The sequence below is a fragment of the Parus major genome, chromosome 3 (genome assembly GCF_001522545.3).
Source record: "Parus major isolate Abel chromosome 3, Parus_major1.1, whole genome shotgun sequence".
Taxonomy (NCBI): Eukaryota; Metazoa; Chordata; class Aves; order Passeriformes; family Paridae; genus Parus; species Parus major.
The window spans coordinates 111,297,168-111,314,001 of NC_031770.1; the positions used below are offsets into that span (position 1 = coordinate 111,297,168).

The window sequence follows — 16,834 nt, forward strand, 5'->3', positions numbered from 1 at the left end:
CCCAGGGTGCTGATGTCCCCATCTCCTGCCATGAAACACACGTGGGTCACCTTCCCCCTCCTCCTGGGGGTTTGCAGGGAGGGAGATCCATGGCTGACAGTCCTGCAAGGGCTCACAGGGCCATGGGGTCACCTGCACTGATCCTGGCTCAGCATGGAGGGGACACTGCTGGACCACTCTGTGCCACGGGCAGAGGAGAGAAATCCTCATCCTCACCCCATCCAGCCTGACCTTGGACACTTCCAGGGATGCAGGGACAGCCTCAGTTCCTCTGGGCACCCTGTGCCAGAGCCCTCCCCACCCTCTCACCAAGAATCTCTGCCCAATATCCCACCCAGCCCTTCCCTCTGGCAGTGGGAAGCCAGCAGAAGATGATCAGAATGTGCCACACCAGTATTGGAGCATGGATCATTCTCCTGGATCATCCCCCTTCAGCACATGCAGACACTGCCAGGAGAGGTCTGTGGTTCCCAGAGCTTAAAAATCCATGAGGACAAGCAAAACTTACTTTGTAAAGAAACAACTTTTAAGCAGAGGGAAAGTTCTTAAACCTGGACTTTGGCATTTTTAAGTTTGGGACATGTTTTAATGTGTTAAAAAAAAAGTTTTTCAGGTCACCTTTGATGCAGAGTTGTCTGGAAGGGAGAGGCTGTCAGCTGGTGTCTTAGCAAGGGAATATCTGTTCCCTGGGCACGGACTCAGAGCCTTGTGAACCCCCTGTGGCACCTGAATATTCCATGTTTGTACTCCAAGCCCCACAGACACTCCTTTGATGTGGTGAGCTGCAGCTCCTGAAGGTCTCTGGAGATCACAGCAATCTACGTGATGGGATGTATTTAGTGGATAAGGAGCCTTCCATCCTTTGAAACAGAACTTTGCTGTTGTTATCTTTTTTTAAAAACATTTTAAATGCATTTTTTTCCCCCATGCCTGATGCAGGGAGCAGCTTTGGAGAGATGCCCAGGAAGGCTCCTCTGCTCCACGGGGAACCCAGCCCTGCTCTTACACACATGGTCTCCTCCTGGCCTCTCCTGCTCGCTGCTCCAACATAAACAAGTCAGACCTACATCCTCCTGGAAATTAAACCCAGCCTCTCAGACAAGTACACAGATCTCCTCCTGCCCTGCAGGAAACAGGGGGGGAGAATTTGCAGCCCCAGGTGCCCAGAGCAATTCCTGTCCATGGGGGCTGGGGCAGGAGTGGAACACACAGCACTAAATGGCATCTTGGGATATTTAATGCTCTCACTTCTGACCTCATCTCTTCACCAGACAGAGAAATTTGTCCATTTTCCTCTGCTCATCCTCACAGTGTCCACCAAAAAGCTTTTTCCTTTATTCCTGGTCACAAAAACATCCCAATCTTACTCTCCCCTGACAATTATCTCCACTTGCTTCCCTATTTTCTCTTCTTTCAAGGCTCTCATCCAGGCTGGTTTTTTCCTTCCCTCACCTGCCTGTACCACCATCATTTTTCCCACTCTCAGAGGCGTCACTGCCAATCTAAAATTTGCTTTCAGTACAGTTAATTTAAGCTCATTCTCCTGCACTAAGGCAGACAAATATTACAACCTCATACAGAAATATGCCCAGGAAATCATTCCTGGGATGCTCCAAGCTGAGCTGAAGGCCAACATGATGGAGACAGAGCAACACAAGCCCAGACCCACAGCTTTGGAAAGCATTCCTGGCACTCCCATTCCAAGTGCCATTAAGGAGATGCCAAAGTCCAACAGATGTTTGGACAACACAAAACTTTAAACTGAGCTATGATATTTAAGAGCAGAAAAGTTTCCCAGGCTAATTCAGGCAATGTGTTCCATAAAACTGGCAAAAAAACCATCAGGGTCCATTAACTGCATTTGTTCCTGATTTGTTTGTGCACAGAGGTAACCCAGCATATTAATCCTCCAGAAAAACAACATGTAGAGCAGGGCTGGAAATGAAGGAGTGCTTGGGAATCCTGTTATTATGAGGAGGATAACACAGGAGGGGTCTATGGGGGGAGAAACCCCCACAAGAAAACTCCATAGAGCCCTTATTTACCTTCCACTTCAGCAAACAAAATCCCACCAACAGGGAAATTAAAACCTGTTGTTGAAAGCAGAGAGAAAGTCAAAGATTTTATGATCCCACTGCGAGAAAGGAATTTTAACAGGCTGGTGAAGGATAAACTGTTAGTTTCTTCCATAAACCTGAACAAAACCAATTGATTTCCCAGAAACAAATTGGGAAATTATCCCCCCTGGCCCCAAGAGTCAAGTCCAAACCTGCCACTAAAGTTTCTCCTGCTTTTTGCTTATCCTGTACCTTCCCAGACTTTGCTGGGCTGGGTTCAGACTCACGATCCAAATTCAGGCAGGTTGGAGATGCCCTAAAAGCTGCTGAGTCACCGGAAGGGAAAGGGATTTAAGGTAATAATTTACCTTCCATCAGGAGCCTGCCAGCACACAAGGCAGGGTGTAACTCATGCTGGAAATGCTCCACTGAGAGCATCCCAGATGCCACAATTCCCCTTTCACGCCCCCTTGTAGGAGACACAACTCCCAGCCTTGACCCTTGGATGGCCAAGTGACCACTGAAATCCCAAATGGACAAAGGTTCCCTTTAAAAATCCCTGAATTCCCTCAGCAAGCTCAAGTGTGGAAATGGAGCTGATAGAGAGGGCTTTGCATAGGAAAAGGAGGAATGCACAGGGATTTCCAACATGGAAATGAGGCTGGATAAGGAAAACAGGACATTTACTGTGGAACTGTAACTCCTAACGTTTATCAACAAGGAGTAACAAGACAAAAGACAATATTTAAATGGGGTATTATGAATACTTTCTTCCCCAAAAGAGTTTTCCAGCCCTGGTCCAGCTGCCCAGGGCAGTGGTGGAGCCCCCATCCCTGGAGGGATTTTAAAACTGTGTGGGTGTGGCACTTGGGGACAGGGGTCAGTGGTGGCTTTGGCAGTGCTGGGGGATGGTTGGACTCAATAATTTTAGAGAAATCATCCAACCTAAATGGTTCCATGATTAAGACTTATTTTTGAGAGGAAAGAATGAATTTTTTTTCCCCCCCCTTATCTAACTCAGGAAACCTGTATTAAAAAGAAATCACTTTGCACACTCTTCAGACATTCAGGGATAAAAACTGGACCTTCAAATTAAGGTTCTTAATGTTCCTCTTCACCTGAAGCAACAGCTGGGGATACAACAAATCCTTTTCACCTTAAACCAGTTGAAAATTAGCATGAAACTGAGGGATGCTCAGCAGGGGTAAATGAGCTGCTGCAAAGAATAACTTCAGGCACATCAGAATCTGTCTTGGCACAGTTCTTCTTTCTCCAGCAGGAAGAACACATAGAAATGTCAACAATCCCCTTCCACAAAACTGTCCTAAGCTCCCAGCCCACTGCCAAAATTCATTGGAAAGGAACTGGTCCAAACAAAAACTTCCAGGATTTCATGGTGCAAAGCCACCCTCTGTTCCACAACAGCGTTTTGCTTTCACAGAAGAAAAGGTGCCTTGAGATTTTGTCTTCAAGAAAGGGAATGGAAATTTCCTTTTGCTCATTGCCACCCAACTGGTGTCACCCACTCTTGACCTCAGCATTCCCACAGGTAAAGAAAAAGTGAGTTCAACCTCCAAAGATAAATTCAGAGGCAGCAAATCCACCCCTTCCTGGGGGTTTGCTGTGGTGATCAATCCCAGCCCATGTCCACCCTTCAATGTCATCTTCCAAAAGCCTCTCCCCACCCTCCCTCCCTCTCCAGGACTCTGCAGCACCCAGCAGCCTCTCCCCAGAGAAGGGACTCAAATTTTGATCTCTCTCCTGACTCATAAACACAGTGAGAGAGTTTAAAAGTTCAGCTCTGGATATTTTCACCCTGATCCAAAAGCTGCCCTGCTGCTCCTTCTGCAGGATTCCCAGCTTTTCCCATATCTATTTTAACACAAGAGTTAAACATCAGAGTTAAATAAGCTACTTCAGCAGTATTTTCAGAAATTTCGGGATTAAAAACATCCTTTATTCCTATTTCCCAACTCACATGTCCATAGATGGCATTAAACACTTCTCATTCTGGGAACTGAAGCAGATTTGGCTGCTGAGTCCAACCACAAGTACCTTTGCACAGCAGCTGTTCCTGGAGGGCTGAGCCCTCTGCCCTGGCACAGCCCCCTCTGCTCGCTCCATCCTCCAGTTTAAAAATCAGCTGGACTGCTCCAAGTCATTTATCACATTCTTGGAGCTATTTATTACTCCACTGGTGTTGTGAACTCCACAGATTTTCTTGTTCTCTGTACTTGATGAAAATCACAAGGGCCACGATGCAGCTTGTCCTAAGAACTCCCATGATCATATTTACAGCTTTATCACAACCTTTCCATGACTTTTATTTCCTGTCCTGGTGAAAAAAGAGCAGAGACAGGGGCTCACACGATCCTCATGACAGCTCTGATCACACAAAGATGGATTTGTTCAGAGCAGCTCACAGAGAACCCACTTCTCCCTATAAGCACAAATTTTACACTCAATTTCTTTTCACTACGGACAAGAGAAAATTGATTAAGCACAAGAAGAGGTCCCTAAAAAATGAATCTGCTTATCTGCTCTCTATCAAACAAAAATAACCTGAAAAACTGGCAAATCTAAGTGTTTGCCCAGCAGATAAGACAAATCATCCTTCAGTGGCTCTCACATTTTCCTCCTGGTTAAGTGGGCATGGGGAAGATGTGTGCTCATCTAAGCCACTGTGCAAGGAAAAATTCCCTGGATCAGGAAAACAGGTCTAAAATACTCTGTAATGCCTCACCATATTTATTTTTCTTGCAGGTCAGCACCACCTCCACCAAGAGAAAAAGAAGGGTTTTTATCCCCCTTGTCCCCATGGAGGCTCCAAGCCAAGAGCCCAATGTCCCATCCCACCTCCAGCCTGGATCCTTGCAGAAATACAATTTGTACAACTGTGTTTTCTGACATCTCTTCTAAAATCTGAAGCTGTTTCAACCCAAATTTAGCCCAGGATGAAGCTCTCAGGGCACCAGCATTGTCCTTCCACAAGGACAGGAGCCTCAGAGGATGCACAAGGAACGGCAGCTCCTGCTCGTGAGGGGATGCCTCAAATTTTAATATAGCACAGAATGGTTTGTGTTGAAAAGGACCCAAAAGTTCATCCAGTTCCACCCCCTGCCACTGGCAGAGACATTTTCCACTGCCCCAGCTTGCCCCAAACCCCATCCAGCCCAGCCTTAAACACTTCCACATTTATATAGAGGTTTATTTTATCATCTTCACCAGCATACACCTCTATGTACACATGTATTTTCACACACACAGAGAGGGCAGGTCCCACTGAATTCCATCATCCCTGCAAAACTAAACCCAGGCTTTAGTTTTTTAGTTTTTTTAGCTCCAAACCAGTGCTCTGGGAAGAGTATTTCTGAAGAGATTGTTTCCAGCAGCTTCTCCAAAATGACACAGCCCATGGGAACAGCAAGGACAGGATCCAACCCGAGGGTGATACTCAGTGATGATTAAGAAACTATTTTTCTCCCTCTTTTCTCCCTCTTTTATTCCCTCAGTGTTTCCAAACTGGCCCAGCTTTGGTGGATTTTTATGGGAACTGCAAATGAGGTATTTGCCAACCATCCAATCATTGCTCCCAAGTGGCAGAGGCACCCTGACTTGAATTGATCACCCTGCCTTTATTTGTATTTATTTTTAATTGTAAGGAAATTTATTTTCTCAGTCTCATCTTCCAAAACAGCTGAACAGTTTTCATTCCACTCTTCCCAAAAAGCACCAGCAAGTAATGAGTTGGAATGTTCTGCCTGAAGTTTGACATAATGTGAACAACTGAAAACAGGATTTTCAAACACAGAAGCAGCTTAGGAATGCCACCATTCCCCTCTCCCAGATGAAGAACATCCATCATTCCCCTCTCAAGGCTCTTCACCCACCCTTCTCTGCTGGTTTGCTTTGCTGCAATCCCCAAATTTAGGCTGCCTCATCCTTTGGAAAAGACCTCAACAGTTTATTTGTCCATAAAATACACATCAGTGCTGCTTTGCACCCAAAACCATCCATTTTGGCCACAATGGTATTGGTTTCACACAGCTACACCAACAAGTTTTTAAAAATTCCCTTTAGATGCCCATGCACAGGCCACCAGCAGGATTTCTGAGCAGGCAGAACATGAATATGTGTGCTGTGATGCACAATTCACATTTCCATAATCAGGATTTCACGTTACTCAAAAGCAATTTGATGTTTAGTTTGGGTTTGTTGGGGTTTTTTTTAAGTCTCCAGCAAACCCTGGAGCTGGGGATGAAGGAGAGGAAGGGCAGGTCAAACATGGCCAGACACTGTTTTTACATGATCCTTGCCCAATTTTCTTTCTCCACAGCCAAGCAACAAGAAATTCCCCCTCACAAAAATCAGATGGCACCGTAACCAAGGCCACCATGAATAATAAGGAATGGAAAGGAGAAGGGATGGATGGGGCAGGATGCTGACACATCTGATGCTGCCACTCTTGTCAGCTCATTATTTGAGGCAGCCTGGGCTCCCCATGAGTTCCCAGGGAGCTCTGATGACTTAATCAAGGGACCTCCCTGGGGCTGAGGGAGATGCTCATGAATAACAGCATCAAATCAAAGCCTGGGAAATCAGTGGCACCCTATGGGAAACTGATGGGATCAGCTGGTAAATCCTTAAAGCAGTTAAGTGGTGCCTCCACCCTGCCTCATACCAAAAAATTGCCCTGACTAGAGCTGGAGGCTCAAAGAATGCTAAAAAGACAAAAGTGGGGAGCTGGGCTCCAGAAGCCTGCAGAAAAACTGACCCATGCTTTTGGGTAGTGCCACGAGGGATGGGGATGGATGGGATATTGGGCAGGAATTCTTCCCTGGGAGGTGGGGATGTCCTGGAACAGGGTGCCCAGAGAAGCTGTGGCTGACCCTGGATCCCTGGCAGTGTCCAAGGCCAGGTTGGAGGAGGTTGGAGCAGCCTGGGATAGTGGGAGGTGTCCCTGCCCATGGCAGGGGATGGGATCAGACGATCTCCAAAGTCCCTTCCATCACTCTGTGATCCCCTGGTTCTAAGGCAGAAGTGTTTGTGCACACACCCACAGGCACACCAATTCCAAAGTTCAAAGCACATTTTTTTGAGCTATCTCATTTTCAAGCCAAACCTGACGGCAACTTTCCAGTCACCAAGCTCCTCGTGCACACTCAGGGCTGCAAAATCTGCAATGACTTCAAATTCTGTACTATTAACATATTCTCCATATTAATCTTCCCCAAATGATCCATACTGGGAATTTGTGTGTGAGTCAGTATTAAAATCCACTGTAACTGTGTCTCTGAGCATGTCATGGAGCTTAAATACAGGCGAGCAGAGGGCATTAAGAGGCTGCTGAGAATCATTTTCAAGCACATTGGAAAGGACAAACTGTTTTTATGAGTGTGTGTTTTACAGGCTGTTTTTTCAAATTAAATCTAAAATAGTTCCCAGATGGAACCTGTATCATTCCAGCTTCAACCTAAGGAATATTTTATTTTATGAAATAAAAAAAAAAATAAAAAAATAAAATAATAGAAGAGGTGAAAGTCTAGAAAATCTGACTGTACTAAAAGGCCAATAGTGTCTTGTGCTGCTCAGAGACAAAAAAAACCTTGAGACTTTTTTTCTGAGCAAAGATTCAGATAATAAGGAATCTGTCCTAAAACAGTAGCATCAAAGTTTGTCCTTAATTCCACAATGAGTGCATCAGACTGTGGCAAATTTCTTTACAAAGCTCCAGGCACCCACGAGGCAGCTGGAGAGAAAAAAGGATTCCCTTGCCCACCCTGTTCTCATCCACTGCTTCCAAGCAGCTCTCCTCCTGCAAATCAGTATTTTCCATTATTTTTCATAATTCCATATAGCTGTAACATGGCTCTAACACTCTTCCCAACTCACAGCACCTCCAAAGCTGGAATTCAGCTTTTAACGAGCATCAGCAACGATGGTCCAAGCTCATCTCTGATTCCAGTGCTGGAGAGGTGATGCAGATCCCTCTGGTTTTGCCAAGCCAATTAATGCTTGGGAAAACAGAGAGCAGGTGATGAAACCAGGATGTTTGGAGATGTAGATGAGGGTAAAAGTGCAATTGGCACCTGGCTTGATTTACATCTCCCACTTATTCGTAATCTGGTCTGGACAAACGTAGGAGGGGTTTGATTACAAGACCCCAGGGATGGAAAAAGCAACTCCCTTGGCAACTTCCAGCCTGGCTGCTACAGGACAGGCAGGAATAGGAGGGGAATCAGTACAAGCACCTGCTCTTCCACGATGCAGAAGGAATAACTCCTGTGCCTTGCCCACTGAGCATGGTTTGGTCTCACTCTCCCTCCAGTCAGGATGGCCACACGCCTCTCCCGACACCTCCTGGGTGTCCTGGCCATATCCCAGTCAAGAAACCATGGCTATCCATGGTTCAGCAGCAGCCCAGCTCTCCTCAGCATGTCACCCTCCAGCCCTCTGCCAGAGCCAGGTCCCCAGGGATCACCAGGGAACAGTGGAAACAAACTGATGTGCTTAGGGAGAAATGCTTGGGAGGAACCGAAAGCAGACTCACATTTCCTTTACTCTCATTTCCTCTCCCTTACTCCAGCTCCTGGCTCTTCTTCTGGCCCAACCTTCTTCAATTCCTCATCCATTACAGAATCATGGAATATCCAGAGTTGGACCCATGAGGATCTCAATCCAAGCCCTGGCCCTGCACAGACACCCCCAACAATCCCACCCTGGGCATCCCTGGGATGCTCTGGCAGCTTTGGAAATGTCACCATTCCCTGGGGAGCAGTTCCAGTGTCCCACCACCCTCAGGGGGAAGAAACTGCTCCTGATATCCAACCTAACCCTCCCCTGGCACAGCTCCAGCTGTCCCCTGTGTCCTGTCCCTGCTCATGGAGAGATCAGAGCTGCCCCACTGCTGCCCCTCAGGAGGAATTATCCACCCACCCTCCCTCCTTTTTGACGTCCTCCCACCCACACCAAATCCCAGCCTACATTACAAATTCTGCTGAGCACAGAGATCCCATTACAGCAAATTACCAAAATGTTGCTCTGCTTTGCAGCTTAGAGAGGATTGAGTTATGCCCCAGCTAACTCCTGTCAGTACCATCAGGAAAGCTCCACTCTGCCTGATGAGGGACAAAACCATTCTGGACAAACTGGAGAGCTGGGGAGGGAAGAGTTTTGATTGAAAAACGATCTCATAACTGGGTAGAAACAGTGCTGTCAGCAGCAGCCAGACACACCATGCCAGAAGGAGTTATCCCTTCTCCAAACAATTTTAGGCAGCGCAGTCAGGAGTGGCCACACCAGCTTATTCCACGCTTGCTCCCTCCTAAAATCAATTTTCCAGCTGCACATCCATAGTTCACCTGCCAAGTGGTCGTGTCTTTGCTGTATTCACAGCCCTGACTCCCCCTGGTCGGAGCAGGGAGCTCTCCCTGGAGCTGGGATTAAACACAGACATCTCCAAGGAGGGATCTTTCCCCTCTCCATGTCACCAGTCCCACTCTTTGCTACCAGAATCACCCAACAGCCTCTTGAAACCCCAACCTCACGTGAGGTTCTGCTGGCAAGCACAGCACAAAGTGCAGGTTTCCATATTCATTTCTGCTCCCTGAAAACCCTAGGACACAACAAGAGCAGAATAATAATATCAATTACTGGTATTTGATGTGGTTATTTCAGAGCCAATTAACATAATGAACCTCTGTCTCTTTCAGATAAGCAATCTCAGAGCACTCCAGTTAAAGGTGAGGGGCTGAAGCACAGAACAAGAATGTTAAGCACTGATTACAGGAATGGAATTGAGAAAGATTTCCACACAGTCCTGCCTCCAAAAATCCACCTCCCAGCCCCTCTCTGCCTCCACACACACACACACACACACCAAGGAGGATCTGGAGTGTTTTTTATCTGTATTTTGATGGCACACTGAGGGATTAGAGCTGGAAGTTTTTTATGACAAAGCTCCTGAGCCCACCCAAACCCGGCAGCCAAGAATTCAGAGAAAAACAAGGAAAAATCAGCAAGTTCTGGGTGAGAAGCAGCACATTCCACCTGCTGCATGATGGAGAATTCCCTTCACCAGAGGTACAGATCCATCCCTGTCACAGGGAACATACCTGGAGCCACGTGTGCTGTTTGCTCCATGCTGTGTCCTCTGCAAAATGTGGCCACTACAAGAGACTGCAAAGGACCCACCCTTGACACTCATTTGTGACACTTCAAATCATCACAGAATGGTTTGGGTTAAAGGGACCTGAAAGATCATTTTGTCAAAGAATCTTAAAAAATCAATTCCCATCCATGGGCAGGGACACCTCCCACTATCCCAGGCTGCTCCAAGCCCTGTCCAGCCTGGCCTTGGACACTTCCAGGGATCCAGGGACAGCCACAGCTTCTCTGGGCACCCTGTGCCAGGGCCTCACCACCCTCCCAGGGAACAATTCCTTCCCAATATCCCATCCATCCCTGCCCTCTGGCACTGGGAAGCCATTCCCTGTGTCCTGTCCCTCCATCCCTTGTCCCCAGTCCCTCTCCAGCTCTCCTGGAGCCCCTTCAGGCCCTGGAAGGGGCTCTGAGCTCTCCCTGGATCCTTCTCTTCTCCAGGTGAGCACCCCCAGCTCTCCCAGCCTGGCTCCAGAGCAGAGGGGCTCCAGCCCTTGGAACATCTCCTCTGACCCACTCTAACAGATCCACATCCTTCTTGTGCCAAGCATTCCAGTTCTGGGGGAATAAAAACATCACACTAACATCCAGCACACTAAGTTCTGGGGAAAAGAGCTCACTTATGACTTCCCCTGAACATAAATCTTCCTGCTCCATCAGTTACAAGAGCATTTGTGGGGTGAACATGAGAATTCACCATGTCACAGAGCTGTCCAAGCCTGTCCATTCAGGACAGCCTGGATTTCTCCAGCCACACATGGAGCTCAGAGAGCCCCAGCAGAGCAGTCCAAGCTCACTGTGCCATGGGAAGGGGACTTGAGGGTGGCAGAGCTCAGGCCACCAGTGTGAGAACGGGCTGGAACAGCCACACCACAGCAATGTGGGTTTCCTGATTTTGAAGCCGCCAAAACGGTTTCAATCTATTTTTTTTTATTCTCTTCTTTGAAAATAACTAAAAGTGTGGGTAGCATGAGTGCCAACAGCAAGGGAAGGAAGTTAAAAAACATAGGAGGAAAAAAAAAATGAAATCAGGGTGTATGACCTCTGCCTACAAAGTGAAGGTGTCTCCTCATCCCCCATTCCTCATCCAGGTCACTTCTCTCCTTTGCTTCCAACTCCACCACAATTCTCATTCTATTTCTCACTTCCTACACATTTGTCCTTCTCTGTCTCATCACTGAAGTGCTCCAGGAGGCTCCAGTAAATGCATCAGGATTTCATCCTAAACTTTGTGTAGAGTCACCCCAAAATGCTGATCCTTGCTGAAGCACCACACACGAGACCCACAATACCCACAAAAACCAGGCAGCCCAAGAAGAACAAACCATGAACATGGAAGATTCAAAACACTGGCTGGGCTTTACCCAGACACTTGAAGGGCACAACCTGCCCATGGGAGGGGGTTGGAACTTTTTAGGGTCCCTGAAAGCCCAAATCCTGTGTTTTCATGATTTCTACTCTTGAGTAGTAAGGTTCCATCACATTTAATAACCATAAATCTCACAGTTCCTCAAATAATACAAACTGTAGACACACCAAATGTGAGTCTAAGCTTGTGAAATGAACAGAGTTTGCACTAAAGCTCCTGCTCCGTCACATGGAACCAAAAAATCTACTCCACGATCTAGAAAAGAACCAGGACCAAGAACAGGTTTCAATGAGGATCAAATTAACAAATTGATGAAAATAACACGAGGTTTGACTTTCAGACAAGGTCACAGCAGTACAATCTGAGTGCTGGAATGGCCACAGCTACACTCTGGGTTAAATTGGGGCTGCCCCTGGATCCCTGGAAGTGTCCAAGGCCAGCTTGGAGCAACCTGGGATAGAGGAAGGTGTCCCTGCTCATGGCAGGGGTGGAATGGGATGAGCTTTAAGGTCCTTCCAACCCAAACCATTCTGGGATTCTAAGCTCAGTCATCACCTCCAAACTGCCACATCAAACAGCAAACAGGAGTTTTGATGTTTATTTGATGTTTATTTGGCTACAGACTAACAAGGAACCGGGCTGAACATGCCCAGGGCTCTTGGCCACTGCCTTGGTGTACAACCAGAAGCACCAATTACCAGAACTTTGAGATACCTCGAAGGCACTAATTAGGCCAATTAAGGCAAGAAGGAGCTAAATGACTTGCCCAGGGCCATGGAAGGCAGTGACCAAGTGATGTTTAGGAGTCTTGTTCACAGCCCTGTCCCCCAAGCCCTGAGAGGACCCCCGCAGACCAATTCACAGGGGTGAGAAAGCTGTGCTGCAGCCAAAACAGCTCCTCTCTCCCCTCTCCCTCCCTCTCTGCCCACAAATACAAGAGTTTTTGATGAGTGATTTCAGATGTACAGCCTGACTTAAACCAGAAAGAAACCAATCACAAATCCCCCACCCCCAGTGCCCAGGGCACCCCAATGCTGCTGGAGGTCCACGCTCCGTTGGGAGTGAGCAAAGCTACAAACAAGAGTTAAAAATACAATTTCCCACGTGCTGCAGGAGCAGGAAGCACTGCCAGGGATCTCCCAGTCAGAGATCTCCCAGCCCAGCCTCGGGAACCCCAGTGCTGTGCCAGGTGAGGCTCACCTGAGCACACAGTTTCCTTGGGAAAGGAAGAGAAACAGGATAAAGCTTACAGGGCTCCATGCCTATGACTCAGGCATCCTGATGCTCCAATTACCCCAGAGATGGGAATAACTAATTAATCAGGAGTCATGGGATGGAAGTGAGCAGCTAGATATTTTGGGTTAATTTAATTACTTCACCTCAAAAGCATCCCAAAGTTCCAGCAACAAGAGATTTCCTTTACAGCATGCCCCAGTACAGCAATACTCACACTACCTGTACTGCAACCCCTCCTGCAGCTCCTGACATCTCCAGCGGTTACAGATTTCCCTGGGAGAGGTTTCTGGCAGCCTCGCTGGTTTTCAGTGTTAGGATGTAATAAAAAAGGAAATTCATGAATTGTCTGCAGCAATTTGAGGGAGATTTGTGGCCATAGCAACATTACTATAATCTATGCTGCAGGGAACAAAAGCCACTTTGAATCACGTTGTTCCCACCCTCCCCACCCCACCCAGAAGGCTGGAAAACGCTGTCCAGACACTCCCCAGTCCCCAGATGCCAAAATGTGCTCTCTCACTGGCTGCCCTTGATATGAAATCACTGAAGAGGGGATTTAGAATGACTCTGGAAGGTCATGCAGGAATTCACCATCCAGACAGACCATCCCGAGCAACCACCCCCGACAGACCACGCTCCTGTGCTGCTGCAGGAATGGGACAGTGCCTGGATTTCCCAATTTCCCATCCCACAGCTCCCAGTGAGGAACCTGTGACAGCTGACTGGGCTTGGGGAAGAGGTGAAGACATTCGTTGTGCTGGTGATAGAAAATAAACAACTCACCCCAGGTTTATTGCTGTCGGTGCCACGTGGCTGCAGGTTCTGTCCCCTTCCTGTCACTCACTACATTTCCTTACTCTGAAATTCCTCCAGAGCATCTTTAGGCTCAGTCCAGTCTCTTGCCACGCTCTCCTGCCATGCCTAGCTGGGGGTCTAAGCTGCACTCAGGCCTGCAGGCACTCCTGTAATGCAAATAAAACAAGGAACCAAACCACTGAGGAATTAATCCAAGGAGCTGCCTGCCTGTATGGCTCCCACAAGGAAGATGCCTCCTGCCCAGGCAGCTGAAGGCAGAGATTCGTATTAATGCTCTCACTATTTTTAGCTTCACAAATCAGGGAGAGCTGACTTGTGCTTCCTGCCCCCAGCCACAACATCTGGGCTCTTTATGGTCATTCAGGCTCTTTTTCCCACAAGGCAGAGCCTGGAATGTGGCAAGGTGGAGCTCTGGGAGAGGGGGGAAGAGGCAGCAAACTTTCCAAATTAGTAGCAAAAAGCAGAGGGCTGCAGTAATTCCACGGCTGGGATAACTCAGCAGCAGTGATTACAATCTGCCCACTTAATTTGGCCCTGCAGTTTCTATTAGAGGCACAGTAGGAGGAAATTCTTGTACAATAGTTAAGGCAAGGGCTGGGTGTCGGGTGACTGGGGTTTGATTCCCAGCTGTGTCTCAGACCCTTCTGCGCAACCTCAGGGAATTCTGCTCCGCTTCCCTGGCTCGCAGCATTCCTTGGGAATTCACCAGGGAGCTCATGGCTCACAAACAGCAGCTGAGAGGAGAAATAGAATCAAAAGCTACTTCCTGTACAGCAGGATGTAAAGCATCTTACAAATTTGTTCGTAAGGCGACCAAAAGATGTAAGTACTACACGGAATTGATTGATTGGCATCTTCCAGCCATCCCAATTTTACAGGAAGGAAAGGGCACAGCCTTGCTGAGCCATTCCCATAACCCCCACGCTACCAGGGAATCTATTTGAGAACATATGTCTTGATAGTCTCAAAAGATGATCTTGGGAGACAGGAAAAAATTAATCATCTTGTGCTGCTCCGACTTCAACTACTTCATAGCTCTGACTCTGAAATAAAATCTGAGCATGGGAGCAAGAAATGCCAGGAACATACAACAACTCAAACTTGAAGCTTAAAAACAAAAAAAGGTATTGAACCCCAACAAGTTAAACACAATTAAAGAATGAAAGGGTGATTATTGCTGACCCTTCAGTCACGTAGCTCTGAAATTTGAGGGTTTTTTTGGAAGAGAACATATTCCAGTACCCAGGACCTTCTGCTGGTTTTCCAGAGCTCTTTGTAAAATGCTCTGAGGTCCTCAAAACAAAAGCCAAAACAAACCAATAACAGAACTTCCAGTCCAAAACTCTCACTCCAAATCAACTCTGAATTGCTGAGACAATGCATTAACCCCTCACAGGGGCTTCAACACCGGGGAAGCAACACGGGGTAATCTTGAATAACAAGTTGAGATAAAAATGGGAACCCCTTGGGAAAAAACACAGCGTTTTTTTCCCATCACCTTTCCATGTCCAGACCCAGCAGCAGCAGCACAGGGATCCTGTGAGTCCCTCAGCACGTTTTTGCCATGGGATGAGTGGCTCAGAGCCTCAGAAGAAAGGCAATGCCACAGCAGCAGACTGAAGTCACCCTGTGCCAGTTTGAAGGCCAAACACGTAACTCTGAATAAAGCAAAAATAAAGGGTCTGAGGCCAGGAAACAGCCCCAGAGCTCCGCTCTGCTTTCAGGGGGAAGTGTCACAAGCAGCACTGGTGCCACTGACCTACTTATCCCCACAAAAGGGCTACAGAAACAGGCAACAGCCCCAGCTCCGTGGCTGCTGCTGCGCCCGGCTCCCACGGCGTGAAAATCTCCCTGGAAAATGCACCACAAGGAACATAGAACAGGTGGGACCTTCCAAGATTGCTCCAGCTTTCCCAGAAAAAACTGCTATTTTTGCCACTGTGTTACACAAGGGCAGAGCTGGAGCAAGGCTGTGTTTAGGAAATCCCATTTGCACCTCTGCCTTCCAACAGCAAGGTCTGTCCAATAATCTCCCTAAAGCTAAAACCCAGCTGTAATCATTCCAGGAGTAAAGGGCAGACAGGCTTCATTTTTTCAGGATGAAAGCTTGCAAAGCTGCAGGAGTGTTTCAGAAAATGATCATTCCCACTCACCAACCCAAACACAAACCCAGAGACAAGGATGTGGGAATGCTGAGCCCATGCAGCCAGTGGTGTCCCCACAGCTCCAGCCATCACCCCAGGAATCCAGGGATGGAGTCAGGAAAAAAAGAGAGCAAAAGAGCCTAAGTTCATCCATTTGGCAACTCAGGAATACACCTGATACAAGCAGGATACCAGGATGAGCAAAAATCACCACAGAGCCCAAGAATCCCTTTGGGGCACCTGGTGAGGTCTCAATCAAATCTGGAGTTGTGGCTTTATTTGGAAGTTTGGCTTTGTTTTTTGGCTTTGTTCAGAAGTTCAGTCCTAAAGAAAACCTTGCAAACAGCAAAAAGATAAATGAGAACTCTGCAGTAACAAAGAGATGAGACAACACTGACTAACTTAATTAATGAACTTAATAGCAGCCAGCAGGAGCAGGGCAGTGATGAGCCTGGCACTGCTGAGGCACCTCCAGCTCTGGAGAACTTCTGAGTCCCTCACAAGGACAATGAGGGGCTGGAGCGTGTCCAGGGCAGGGAATGGAGCTGGGAAGGGGCTGGAGCACCAGGAGAGGCTGAGGGAGCTGGGAAAGGGGCTCAGCCTGGAGAAAAGGAGGCTCAGGGGGCCCTTCTGGCTCTGCACAACTCCCTGACAGCAGGGGACAGCCAGAGGGGGTCAAGATTTTTCTCCAGGAAAAGGGAGTTACAAGCAGAAGAGTGGGAGCCCAGCAGGTCTCTCATTTTCAAGGAAAGAACTTCAGAAAACTCTTCCAATAAAAGTTTCCTGAACAGCAGCCATGACTTCTGAATCAACACTCCGGTAGCAGATTCCTCCTCTCTCCCAGCTGATGGTGTGATGGCTCTTTCCTTGCCAAACACCTGCTCATCAGAAAGTGAAGCTGAGTGCTTTACAGCCCGAAATAGACTCTGCAAACATGTGAACCCACCATGCAAATGTGCCATTTGCTCAGGCTTCACACACAGCAGCCCAGCCCTGGCTCCTCCATCCTCCGTGGATCCGACACTCGGCAGCGAGGCATGGCCTTGGTGGCT

General features: G+C 47.7%; 1 protein-coding gene across 6 annotated transcripts in view; it reads right to left on the minus strand.

Moving 5' to 3' along the window:
* The window catches only part of EXTL3 (exostosin like glycosyltransferase 3), a 132,591-nt gene that overhangs the window by 52,485 nt on the left and 63,272 nt on the right, over nt 1-16,834 (minus strand). The window contains exon 3 of one of the 6 annotated variants that reach the window (XM_015622150.3): nt 13,606-13,784. The exons of the other annotated variants lie outside the window; for them this stretch is intronic. The gene's annotated coding sequence lies outside the window, so the exon portion shown is untranslated. The remainder of the gene's footprint in view (nt 1-13,605; nt 13,785-16,834) is intronic. 6 annotated transcript variants of the gene reach the window in all.